This window comes from Hemitrygon akajei, chromosome 25 (assembly GCF_048418815.1).
Source record: "Hemitrygon akajei chromosome 25, sHemAka1.3, whole genome shotgun sequence".
NCBI classification, from domain to species: Eukaryota; Metazoa; Chordata; class Chondrichthyes; order Myliobatiformes; family Dasyatidae; genus Hemitrygon; species Hemitrygon akajei.
The window spans coordinates 60,730,745-60,744,686 of record NC_133148.1 but is presented as its reverse complement, the minus strand read 5'-3'; positions in this window follow the sequence as shown (position 1 = coordinate 60,744,686).

Sequence of the window (13,942 nt, the reverse complement as noted above, 5' to 3'; positions counted from 1 at the left end):
GATAGATAGATAGATAGATAGATAGATAGATAGATAGATAGATAGATAGATAGATAGATAGATAGATAGATAGATAGATAGATAGATACTTTATTCATCCCCATGGGGAAATTCAACTTTTTTTTTCCAATGTCCCATACACTTGTTGTAGCAAAACTAATTACATACAATACTTAACTCAGTAAAAAAATATGATATGCATCTAAATCACCATCTCAAAAAGCATTAATAATAGCTTTTAAAAAGTTCTTAAGTCCTGGTGGTAGAATTGTAAAGCCTGATGGCATTGGGGAGTATTGACCTCTTCATCCTGTCTGTGGAGCATTGCATCGATAGTAACCTGTCACTGAAACTGCTTCTCTGTTTCTGGATGGTGCTATGTAGAGGATGTTCAGAGTTATCCATAATTGACCGTAGCCTACTCAGCGCCCTTCGCTCAGCTACCGATGTTAAACTCTCCAGTACTTTGCCCACGACAGAGCCCGCCTTCCTTACCAGCTTATTAAGACGTGAGGCGTCCCTCTTCTTAATGCTTCCTCCCCAACACGCCACCACAAAGAAGAGGGCGCTCTCCACAACTGACCTATAGAACATCTTCAGCATCTCACTACAGACATTGAATGACGCCAACCTTCTTAGGAAGTACATTCGACTCTGTGCCTTCCTGCACAAGGCATCTGTGTTGGCAGTCCAGTCAAGCTTCTCATCTAACTGTACTCCCAGATACTTGTAGGTCTTAACCTGCTCCACACATTCTCCATTAATGATCACTGGCTCCATATGAGGCCTAGATCTCCTAAAGTCCACCACCATCTCCTTGGTCTTGGTGATATTGAGACACAGGTAGTTTGAGTTGCACCATATCACAAAGTCCTGTATCAGTTTCCTATACTCCTCCTCCTGTCCATTCCTGACACACCCCACTATAGCCGTGTCATCAGCGAACTTCTGCACATGGCAGGACTCCGAGTTATATTGGAAGTCTGATGTGTACAGGGTGAACAGGACCGGAGAGAGTACGGTTCCCTGCGGCGCCCCTGTTGGGCTGACCACCGTGTCAGACCTACAGTCTCCCAACCGCACATACTGAGGTCTATCTGTCAAGTAGTCCACTATCCAATCCACCATGTGAGAGTCTACTCCCATCTCCGTTAGCGAGAGTTGAAGGTCAGTAGGATCCAATGGGGAGAGGGGAAGGTCAGTGGGATCCGATGGGGAGAGGGGAAGGTCAGGGGGATCCGATGGGGAGAGGGGAAGGTCAGGGGGATGCGATGGGGAGAGGGGAAGGTCAGTGGGAACCAATGGGGAGAGGGGAAGGTCAGTGGGATCCGATGGGCAGAGGGGAAGGTCAGTGGGATCCGATGGGGAGAGGGGAAGGTCAGGGGGATCCGATGGGGAGAGAGGAAGTTCAGTGGGATCCGATGGGCAGAGGGGAAGGTCAGTGGGATCCGATGGGGAGAGGGGAAGGTCAGTGGGAACCGATGGGGAGAGGGGAAGGTCAGTAGGATCCGATGGGCAGAGGGGAAGGTCAGGGGGATCCGATGGGGAGAGAGGAAGTTCAGTGGGATCCGATGGGCAGAGGGGAAGGTCAGTGGGATCCGATGGGCAGAGGGGAAAGTCAGTGGGATCCGATGGGGAGAAGGGAAGGTCAGGAGGATCCAATGGGGAGAGGTGAAGGTCAGTGGGATCCGATGGGGAGTGGGGAAGATCAGGAGGATCCAATGGGGATAATGGAAGGTCAGTGGGATCCAATGGGGAGAGGGGAAGGTCAGTGGGTTCCGATGGGGAGTGGGGAAGATCAGGAGGATCCAACGGGGAGAGGTGAAGGTCAGTGGGATCCGATGGGGAGAGGGGAAGGTCAGTGGGTTCCGATGGGGAGTGGGGAAGATCAGGATGATCCATTGGGGAGAGGGGAAGGTCAGTGGGATCCGATGGGGAGATGGGAAGGTCAGGGGGATCCAATGGGGAGAGAGGAATGTCAGTGGGATCCAATGGGGAGTGGGGAAGATCAGCGGGAACCGATAGATAGATAGATAGATAGATAGATAGATAGATAGATAGATAGATAGATAGATAGATAGATAGATAGATAGATAGATAGATAGATAGATAGATAGATACTTTATTCATCCCCATGGGGAAATTCAACTTTTTTTTTCCAATGTCCCATACACTTGTTGTAGCAAAACTAATTACATACAATACTTAACTCAGTAAAAAAATATGATATGCATCTAAATCACCATCTCAAAAAGCATTAATAATAGCTTTTAAAAAGTTCTTAAGTCCTGGTGGTAGAATTGTAAAGCCTGATGGCATTGGGGAGTATTGACCTCTTCATCCTGTCTGTGGAGCATTGCATCGATAGTAACCTGTCACTGAAACTGCTTCTCTGTTTCTGGATGGTGCTATGTAGAGGATGTTCAGAGTTATCCATAATTGACCGTAGCCTACTCAGCGCCCTTCGCTCAGCTACCGATGTTAAACTCTCCAGTACTTTGCCCACGACAGAGCCCGCCTTCCTTACCAGCTTATTAAGACGTGAGGCGTCCCTCTTCTTAATGCTTCCTCCCCAACACGCCACCACAAAGAAGAGGGCGCTCTCCACAACTGACCTATAGAACATCTTCAGCATCTCACTACAGACATTGAATGACGCCAACCTTCTTAGGAAGTACATTCGACTCTGTGCCTTCCTGCACAAGGCATCTGTGTTGGCAGTCCAGTCAAGCTTCTCATCTAACTGTACTCCCAGATACTTGTAGGTCTTAACCTGCTCCACACATTCTCCATTAATGATCACTGGCTCCATATGAGGCCTAGATCTCCTAAAGTCCACCACCATCTCCTTGGTCTTGGTGATATTGAGACACAGGTAGTTTGAGTTGCACCATATCACAAAGTCCTGTATCAGTTTCCTATACTCCTCCTCCTGTCCATTCCTGACACACCCCACTATAGCCGTGTCATCAGCGAACTTCTGCACATGGCAGGACTCCGAGTTATATTGGAAGTCTGATGTGTACAGGGTGAACAGGACCGGAGAGAGTACGGTTCCCTGCGGCGCCCCTGTTGGGCTGACCACCGTGTCAGACCTACAGTCTCCCAACCGCACATACTGAGGTCTATCTGTCAAGTAGTCCACTATCCAATCCACCATGTGAGAGTCTACTCCCATCTCCGTTAGCGAGAGTTGAAGGTCAGTAGGATCCAATGGGGAGAGGGGAAGGTCAGTGGGATCCGATGGGGAGAGGGGAAGGTCAGGGGGTTTCCGATGGGGAGAGGGGAAGGTCAGGGGGATCCGATGGGGAGAGGGGAAGGTCAGTGGGATCCGATGGGGAAAGCGGAAGGTCACTGGGATCCGATGGCGAGAGGAGAAGTTCAGTGGGATCCGATGGGGAGAGGGGAAGGTCAGGCGGATCCGATGGGGAGAGGGGAAGGTCAGTGGGATCCGATGGGGAGAGGGGAAGGTCAGGGGGATCCGATGGGGAGAGAGGAAGTTCAGTGGGATCCGATGGGCAGAGGGGAAGGTCAGTGGGATCCGATGGGGAGAGGGGAAGGTCAGTGGGAACCGATGGGGAGAGGGGAAGGTCAGTAGGATCCGATAGGCTGAGGGGAAGGTCAGGGGGATCCGATGGGGATAGAGGAAGTTCAGTGGGATCCGATGGGCAGAGGGGAAGGTCAGTGGGATCCGATGGGCAGAGGGGAAGGTCAGTGGGATCCGATGGGGAGAAGGGAAGATCAGTAGGATCAAATGGGGAGAGGTGAATGTCAGTTGGATCCGATTCTGAGTGGGGAAGATCAGGAGGATCCAATGGGGAGAGGGGAAGGTCATTGGTTTCCGATGGGGAGTGGCGAAGATCAGGAGGATCCAATGGGGAGTGGGGAAGATCGGGAGGATCCAATGGGGAGAGGGGAAGGTCAGTGGGAATGGACGGGGAGAGGGGAAGGTCAGTGGGATCCATTATGTGAGAGGGGAAGGTCAGTGGGTTCCATTTGCGGAGAGGGGATGGTCAGTGGGATCCATTTGGGGAGAGGGGAAGGTCAGTGGGATCCGATGGGGAGAGGGGAAGGTCAGTGGGATCCGATAAGGAGAGGGGAAGGTCAGTGGGATCCAATGGGGAGAGGGGAAGGTCATTAGTTTCCGATGGGGAGTGGGGAAGATCAGGAGGATCCAATGGGGAGTGGGGAAGATCGGGAGGATCCAATGGGGAGAGGGGTAGGTCAGTGGGAATGGACAGGGAGAGGGGAAGGTCAGTGGGAATGGACGGGGAGAGGGGAAGGTCAGTGGGATCCATTAGGTGAGAGGTGAAGTTCAGTGGGTTCCATTTGGGGAGAGGGGATGGTCAGTGGGATCCATTTGGGGAGAGGGGAAGGTCAGTGGGATTCGATGGGGAGAGGGGTAGGTCAGTGGGATCCGATGTGGAGAGGGCAAGGTCAGTGGGAACCGATGGGAGAGGGGAAGTTCAGTGGGAACCAATGGGGAGAGGGGAAGGACAGTGGGATCCGATGGGGAGAGGAGAAGGTCAGTGGGATCCGATGGGGAGAGGGGAAGGTCAGTGGGATGCATTAGGGGAGAGGGGAAGGTCAGTGGGATCCATTTGGAGAGAGGTGAATGTCAGTGGGATCCGATGGGGAGACGGGAAGGTCAGTGGGATCCGATGGGAAGTGGGGAAGATCAGGAGGATCCAATGGGGAGAGGGGAAGTTCAGTGGGATCCGATGGGGAGTGGGGAAGATCAGGAGGATCCAATGGGGAGAGGGGAAGGTCAGTGGGATCCGATGGGGAGTGGGGAAGATCAGGAGGATCCAATGGGGAGAGGGGATGGTCAGTGGGATCAGATGGGGAGTGGGGAAGATCAGGAGGATCCAATGGGGAGAGGGGATGGTCAGTGGGATCCGATGGGGAGTGGGGAAGATCAGGAGGATCCAATGGGGAGAGCTGATGGTCAGTGTGATCCGATGGAGAGTGGGGAAGATCAGGAGGATCCAATGGGGAGATGGGAAGGTCAGTGGGATCCAATGGGGAGAGGGGATGTTCAGTGGGTTCCTATGGGGAGTGGGGAAGATCAGGAGGATCCAATGGGGAGTGGGGAAGATCAGGAGGATCCAATGGGGAGAGGTGAAGGTCAGTTGGATCCGATTCTGAGTGGGGAAGATCAGGAGGATCCAATGGGGAGTGGGGAAGATCAGGAGGATCCAATGGGGAGAGGGGAAGGTCAGTGGGATCCAATAAGGAGAGTGGAAGGTCATTGGGATCCAATGGGGAGAGGGGAAGGTCAGTGGTTTCCGATGGGGAGTGGGGAAGATCAGGAGGATCCAATGGGGAGTGGGGAAGATCGGGAGGATCCAATGGGGAGAGGGGAAGGTCAGTGGGATCCGATAAGGACAGGGGAAGGTCAGTGAGATCCATTAGGTGAGAGGGGAAGGTCAGTGGGTTCCATTTGGGGAGAGGGGATGGTCAGTGGGATCCATTTGGGGAGAGGGGAAGGTCAGTGGGATCCGATGGGGAGAATAAAAGGTCAGTGGGTACCGATGGGGAGAGGGGAAGGTCAGTGGGATCCGATGGGGAGAGTGGAAGGTCAGTGGGATCCATTTGGGGAGAGGGGAAGTTCAGTGGTATCCAATGGGGGAGAGGGAAGGTCAGTGGGATCCATTAGGGGAGAGTGGAAGGTCAGTGGGATCCATTTGGGGAGAGGGGAAGGTCAGTGGGATCAATTAGGTGAGAGGGGAAGGTCAGTGGGTTCCATTTGGGGAGAGGGGAAGGTCAGTGGGATCCATTTGGGGAGAGGGGAAGGTCAGTGGGATCCGATGGGGAGAGGGGAAGATCTGGAGGATCCAATGGGGAGAGGGGAAGGTCAGTGGGATCCGATGGGGAGTGGGGAAGATCAGGAGGATCCAATGGGGAGAGGTGAAGGTCAGTGGGATCCGATGGGGAGTGGGGAAGATCAGGAGGATCCAATGGGGATAATGGAAGGTCAGTGGGATCCAATGGGGAGAGGGGAAGGTCAGTGGGTTCCGATGGGGAGTGGGGAAGATCAGGAGGATCCAACGGGGAGAGGTGAAGGTCAGTGGGATCCGATGGGGAGAGGGGAAGGTCAGTGGGTTCCGATGGGGAGTGGGGAAGATCAGGATGATCCAATGGGGAGAGGGGAAGGTCAGTGGGATCCGATGGGGAGATGGGAAGGTCAGGGGGATCCAATGGGGAGAGAGGAATGTCAGTGGGATCCAATGGGGAGTGGGGAAGATCAGCGGGAACCGATAGATAGATAGATAGATAGATAGATAGATAGATAGATAGATAGATAGATAGATAGATACTTTATTCATCCCCATGGGGAAATTCAACTTTTTTTTTCCAATGTCCCATACACTTGTTGTAGCAAAACTAATTACATACAATACTTAACTCAGTAAAAAAATATGATATGCATCTAAATCACCATCTCAAAAAGCATTAATAATAGCTTTTAAAAAGTTCTTAAGTCCTGGTGGTAGAATTGTAAAGCCTGATGGCATTGGGGAGTATTGACCTCTTCATCCTGTCTGTGGAGCATTGCATCGATAGTAACCTGTCACTGAAACTGCTTCTCTGTTTCTGGATGGTGCTATGTAGAGGATGTTCAGAGTTATCCATAATTGACCGTAGCCTACTCAGCGCCCTTCGCTCAGCTACCGATGTTAAACTCTCCAGTACTTTGCCCACGACAGAGCCCGCCTTCCTTACCAGCTTATTAAGACGTGAGGCGTCCCTCTTCTTAATGCTTCCTCCCCAACACGCCACCACAAAGAAGAGGGCGCTCTCCACAACTGACCTATAGAACATCTTCAGCATCTCACTACAGACATTGAATGACGCCAACCTTCTTAGGAAGTACATTCGACTCTGTGCCTTCCTGCACAAGGCATCTGTGTTGGCAGTCCAGTCAAGCTTCTCATCTAACTGTACTCCCAGATACTTGTAGGTCTTAACCTGCTCCACACATTCTCCATTAATGATCACTGGCTCCATATGAGGCCTAGATCTCCTAAAGTCCACCACCATCTCCTTGGTCTTGGTGATATTGAGACACAGGTAGTTTGAGTTGCACCATATCACAAAGTCCTGTATCAGTTTCCTATACTCCTCCTCCTGTCCATTCCTGACACACCCCACTATAGCCGTGTCATCAGCGAACTTCTGCACATGGCAGGACTCCGAGTTATATTGGAAGTCTGATGTGTACAGGGTGAACAGAACCGGAGAGAGTACGGTTCCCTGCGGCGCCCCTGTTGGGCTGACCACCGTGTCAGACCTACAGTCTCCCAACCGCACATACTGAGGTCTATCTGTCAAGTAGTCCACTATCCAATCCACCATGTGAGAGTCTACTCCCATCTCCGTTAGCGAGAGTTGAAGGTCAGTAGGATCCAATGGGGAGAGGGGAAGGTCAGTGGGATCCGATGGGGAGAGGGGAAGGTCAGGGGGTTTCCGATGGGGAGAGGGGAAGGTCAGGGGGATCCGATGGGGAGAGGGGAAGGTCAGTGGGATCCGATGGGGAAAGCGGAAGGTCACTGGGATCCGATGGCGAGAGGAGAAGTTCAGTGGGATCCGATGGGGAGAGGGGATGGTCGGAGGGATCCGATGGGCAGAGGGGAAGGTCAGTGGGATCCGATGGGGAGAGGGGAAGGTCAGTGGGAACCGATGGGGAGAGGGGAAGGTCAATAGGCTACGATGGGCAGAGGGGAAGGTCAGTGGGATCCGATGGGGAGAAGGGAAGGTCAGTGGTAACCGATGGGGAGACGGGAAGGTCAGTGGGATCCGATGGGGAGAGGAGAAGATCAGTGGGATCTGTTGGGGAGAGGGGAAGGTCAGGGGGATCCGATGGGGAGAGGGGAAGGTCAGGCGGATCCGATGGGGAGAGGGGAAGGTCAGTGGGATCCGATGGGGAGAGGGGAAGGTCAGTAGGATCCGATAGGCTGAGGGGAAGGTCAGGGGGATCCGATGGGGATAGAGGAAGTTCAGTGGGATCCGATGGGCAGAGGGGAAGGTCAGTGGGATCCGATGGGCAGAGGGGAAGGTCAGTGGGATCCGATGGGGAGAAGGGAAGATCAGTAGGATCAAATGGGGAGAGGTGAATGTCAGTTGGATCCGATTCTGAGTGGGGAAGATCAGGAGGATCCAATGGGGAGAGGGGAAGGTCATTGGTTTCCGATGGGGAGTGGCGAAGATCAGGAGGATCCAATGGGGAGTGGGGAAGATCGGGAGGATCCAATGGGGAGAGGGGAAGGTCAGTGGGAATGGACGGGGAGAGGGGAAGGTCAGTGGGATCCATTATGTGAGAGGGGAAGGTCAGTGGGTTCCATTTGCGGAGAGGGGATGGTCAGTGGGATCCATTTGGGGAGAGGGGAAGGTCAGTGGGATCCGATGGGGAGAGGGGAAGGTCAGTGGGATCCGATAAGGAGAGGGGAAGGTCAGTGGGATCCAATGGGGAGAGGGGAAGGTCATTAGTTTCCGATGGGGAGTGGGGAAGATCAGGAGGATCCAATGGGGAGTGGGGAAGATCGGGAGGATCCAATGGGGAGAGGGGTAGGTCAGTGGGAATGGACAGGGAGAGGGGAAGGTCAGTGGGAATGGACGGGGAGAGGGGAAGGTCAGTGGGATCCATTAGGTGAGAGGTGAAGTTCAGTGGGTTCCATTTGGGGAGAGGGGATGGTCAGTGGGATCCATTTGGGGAGAGGGGAAGGTCAGTGGGATTCGATGGGGAGAGGGGTAGGTCAGTGGGATCCGATGTGGAGAGGGCAAGGTCAGTGGGAACCGATGGGAGAGGGGAAGTTCAGTGGGAACCAATGGGGAGAGGGGAAGGACAGTGGGATCCGATGGGGAGAGGAGAAGGTCAGTGGGATCCGATGGGGAGAGGGGAAGGTCAGTGGGATGCATTAGGGGAGAGGGGAAGGTCAGTGGGATCCATTTGGAGAGAGGTGAATGTCAGTGGGATCCGATGGGGAGACGGGAAGGTCAGTGGGATCCGATGGGAAGTGGCGAAGATCAGGAGGATCCAATGGGGAGAGGGGAAGTTCAGTGGGATCCGATGGGGAGTGGGGAAGATCAGGAGGATCCAATGGGGAGAGGGGAAGGTCAGTGGGATCCGATGGGGAGTGGGGAAGATCAGGAGGATCCAATGGGGAGAGGGGAAGGTCAGTGGGATCAGATGGGGAGTGGGGAAGATCAGGAGGATCCAATGGGGAGAGGGGATGGTCAGTGGGATCCGATGGGGAGTGGGGAAGATCAGGAGGATCCAATGGGGAGAGCTGATGGTCAGTGTGATCCGATGGAGAGTGGGGAAGATCAGGAGGATCCAATGGGGAGATGGGAAGGTCAGTGGGATCCAATGGGGAGAGGGGATGTTCAGTGGGTTCCTATGGGGAGTGGGGAAGATCAGGAGGATCCAATGGGGAGTGGGGAAGATCAGGAGGATCCAATGGGGAGAGGTGAAGGTCAGTTGGATCCGATTCTGAGTGGGGAAGATCAGGAGGATCCAATGGGGAGTGGGGAAGATCAGGAGGATCCAATGGGGAGAGGGGAAGGTCAGTGGGATCCAATAAGGAGAGTGGAAGGTCATTGGGATCCAATGGGGAGAGGGGAAGGTCAGTGGTTTCCGATGGGGAGTGGGGAAGATCAGGAGGATCCAATGGGGAGTGGGGAAGATCGGGAGGATCCAATGGGGAGAGGGGAAGGTCAGTGGGATCCGATAAGGACAGGGGAAGGTCAGTGAGATCCATTAGGTGAGAGGGGAAGGTCAGTGGGTTCCATTTGGGGAGAGGGGATGGTCAGTGGGATCCATTTGGGGAGAGGGGAAGGTCAGTGGGATCCGATGGGGAGAATAAAAGGTCAGTGGGTACCGATGGGGAGAGGGGAAGGTCAGTGGGATCCGATGGGGAGAGTGGAAGGTCAGTGGGATCCATTTGGGGAGAGGGGAAGTTCAGTGGTATCCAATGGGGGAGAGGGAAGGTCAGTGGGATCCATTAGGGGAGAGTGGAAGGTCAGTGGGATCCATTTGGGGAGAGGGGAAGGTCAGTGGGATCAATTAGGTGAGAGGGGAAGGTCAGTGGGTTCCATTTGGGGAGAGGGGAAGGTCAGTGGGATCCATTTGGGGAGAGGGGAAGGTCAGTGGGATCCGATGGGGAGAGGGGAAGATCTGGAGGATCCAATGGGGAGAGGGGAAGGTCAGTGGGATCCGATGGGGAGTGGGGAAGATCAGGAGGATCCAATGGGGCAAGGGGAAGGTCAGTGGGATCCGATGGGGAGTGGGGAAGATCAGGAGGATCCAATGGGGAGAGGTGAAGGTCAGTGGGATCCGATGGGGAGTGGGGAAGATCAGGAGGATCCAATGGGGATAATGGAAGGTCAGTGGGATCCAATGGGGAGAGGGGAAGGTCAGTGGGTTCCGATGGGGAGTGGGGAAGATCAGGAGGATCCAACGGGGAGAGGTGAAGGTCAGTGGGATCCGATGGGGAGAGGGGAAGGTCAGTGGGTTCCGATGGGGAGTGGGGAAGATCAGGATGATCCAATGGGGAGAGGGGAAGGTCAGTGGGATCCGATGGGGAGATGGGAAGGTCAGGGGGATCCAATGGGGAGAGAGGAATGTCAGTGGGATCCAATGGGGAGTGGGGAAGATCAGCGGGAACCGATAGATAGATAGATAGATAGATAGATAGATAGATAGATAGATAGATAGATAGATAGATAGATAGATAGATAGATAGATAGATAGATAGATACTTTTTTTCATCCCCATGGGGAAATTCAACTTTTTTTTTCCAATGTCCCATACACTTTTTGTAGCAAAACTAATTACATACAATACTTAACTCAGTAAAAAAATATGATATGCATCTAAATCACCATCTCAAAAAGCATTAATAATAGCTTTTAAAAAGTTCTTAAGTCCTGGTGGTAGAATTGTAAAGCCTGATGGCATTGGGGAGTATTGACCTCTTCATCCTTTCTGTGGAGCATTGCATCGATAGTAACCTGTCTCTGAAACTGCTTCTCTGTTTCTGGATGGTGCTATGTAGAGGATGTTCAGAGTTATCCATAATTGACCGTAGCCTACTCAGCGCCCTTCGCTCAGCTACTGATGTTAAACTCTCCAGTACTTTGCCCACGACAGAGCCCGCCTTCCTTACCAGCTTATTAAGACGTGAGGCGTCCCTCTTCTTAATGCTTCCTCCCCAACACGCCACCACAAAGAAGAGGGCGCTCTCCACAACTGACCTATAGAACATCTTCAGCATCTCACTACAGACATTGAATGACGCCAACCTTCTTAGGAAGTACATTCGACTCTGTGCCTTCCTGCACAAGGCATCTGTGTTGGCAGTCCAGTCAAGCTTCTCATCTAACTGTACTCCCAGATACTTGTAGGTCTTATCCTGCTCCACACATTCTCCATTAATGATCACTGGCTCCATATGAGGCCTAGATCTCCTAAAGTCCACCACCATCTCCTTGGTCTTGGTGATATTGAGACACAGGTAGTTTGAGTTGCACCATATCACAAAGTCCTGTATCAGTTTCCTATACTCCTCCTCCTGTCCATTCCTGACACACCCCACTATAGCCGTGTCATCAGCGAACTTCTGCACATGGCAGGACTCCGAGTTATATTGGAAGTCTGATGTGTACAGGGTGAACAGGACCGGAGAGAGTACGGTTCCCTGCGGCGCCCCTGTTGGGCTGACCACCGTGTCAGAGCTACAGTCTCCCAACCGCACATACTGAGGTCTATCTGTCAAGTAGTCCACTATCCAATCCACCATGTGAGAGTCTACTCCCATCTCCGTTAGCGAGAGTTGAAGGTCAGTAGGATCCAATGGGGAGAGGGGAAGGTCAGTGGGATCCGATGGGGAGAGGGGAAGGTCAGGGGGATCCGATGGGGAGAGGGGAAGGTCAGGGGGATGCGATGGGGAGAGGGGAAGGTCAGTGGGAACCAATGGGGAGAGGGGAAGGTCAGTGGGATCCGATGGGCAGAGGGGAAGGTCAGTGGGATCCGATGGGGAGAGGGGAAGGTCAGGGGGATCCGATGGGGAGAGAGGAAGTTCAGTGGGATCCGATGGGCAGAGGGGGAAGGTCAGTGGGATCCGATGGGGAGAGGGGAAGGTCAGTGGGAACCGATGGGGAGAGGGGAAGGTCAGTAGGATCCGATGGGCAGAGGGGAAGGTCAGTGGGATCCGATGGGGAGAGAGGAAGTTCAGTGGGATCCGATGGGCAGAGGGGAAGGTCAGTGGGATCCGATGGGCAGAGGGGAAAGTCAGTGGGATCCGATGGGGAGAAGGGAAGGTCAGGAGGATCCAATGGGGAGTGGGAAGATCAGTAGGATCAAATGGGGAGAGGTGACGGTCAGTTGGATCCGATTCTGAGTGGGGAAGATCAGGAGGATCCAATGGGGAGAGGGGAAGGTCATTGGTTTCCGATGGGGAGTGGGGAAGATCAGGAGGATCCAATGGGGAGTGGGGAAGATCGGGAGGATCCAATGGGGAGAGGGGAAGGTCAGTGGGAATGGACGGGGAGAGGGGAAGGTCAGTGGGATCCATTATGTGAGAGGGGAAGGTCAGTGGGTTCCATTTGCGGAGAGGGGATGGTCAGTGGGATCCATTTGGGGAGAGGGGAAGGTCAGTGGGATCCGATGGGGAGAGGGGAAGGTCAGTGGGATCCGATAAGGAGAGGGGAAGGTCAGTGGGATCCAATGGGGAGAGGGGAAGGTCATTGGTTTCCGATGGGGAGTGGGGAAGATCGGGAGGATCCAATGGGGAGAGGGGTAGGTCAGTGGGAATGGACAGGGAGAGGGGAAGGTCAGTGGGAATGGACGGGGAGAGGGGAAGGTCAGTGGGATCCATTAGGTGAGAGGTGAAGAACAGTGGGTTCCATTTGGGGAGAGGGGATGGTCAGTGGGATCCATTTGGGGAGAGGGGAACGTCAGTGGGATTCGATGGGGAGAGGGGTAGGTCAGTGGGATCCGATGGGGAGAGGGCAAGGTCAGTGGGAACCGATGGGAGAGGGGAAGTTCAGTGGGAACCAATGGGGAGAGGGGAAGGACAGTGGGATCCGATGGGGAGAGGAGAAGGTCAGTGGGATCCGATGGGGAGAGGGGAAGGTCAGTGGGATCCATTTGGGGAGAGGGGAAGGTCAGTGGGATCCATTTGGAGAGAGGTGAATGTCAGTGGGATCCGATGGGGAGACGGGAAGGTCAGTGGGATCCGATGGGAAGTGGGGAAGATCAGGAGGATCCAATGGGGAGAGGGGAAGGTCAGTGGGATCCGATGGGGAGAGGGGAAGGTCAGTGGGATCCGATGGGGAGTGGGGAAGATCAGGAGGATCCAATGGGGAGAGGGGAAGGTCAGTGGGATCAGATGGGGAGTGGGGAAGATCAGGTGGATCCAATGGGGAGAGGGGATGGTCAGTGGGATCCGATGGGGAGTGGGGAAGATCTGGAGGATCCAATGGGGAGAGCTGATGGTCAGTGTGATCCGATGGAGAGTGGGGAAGATCAGGAGGATCCAATGGGGAGATGGGAAGGTCAGTGGGATCCAATGGGGAGAGGGGATGTTCAGTGGGTTCCGATGGAGAGTGGGGAAGATCAGGAGGATCCAATGGGGAGTGGGGAAGATCAGGAGGATCCAATGGGGAGAGGTGAAGGTCAGTTGGATCCGATTCTGAGTGGGGAAGATCAGGAGGATCCAATGGGGAGTGGGGAAGATCAGGAGGATCCAATGGGGAGAGGGGAAGATCAGGAGGATCCAATGGGGAGAGGGGAAGGTCAGTGGGATCCAATAAGGAGAGTGGAAGGTCATTGGGATCAAATGGGGAGAGGGGAAGGTCAGTGGTTTCCGATGGGCAGTGGGGAAGATCAGGAGGATCCAATGGGGAGTGGGGAAGATCGGGAGGATCCAATGGGGAGAGG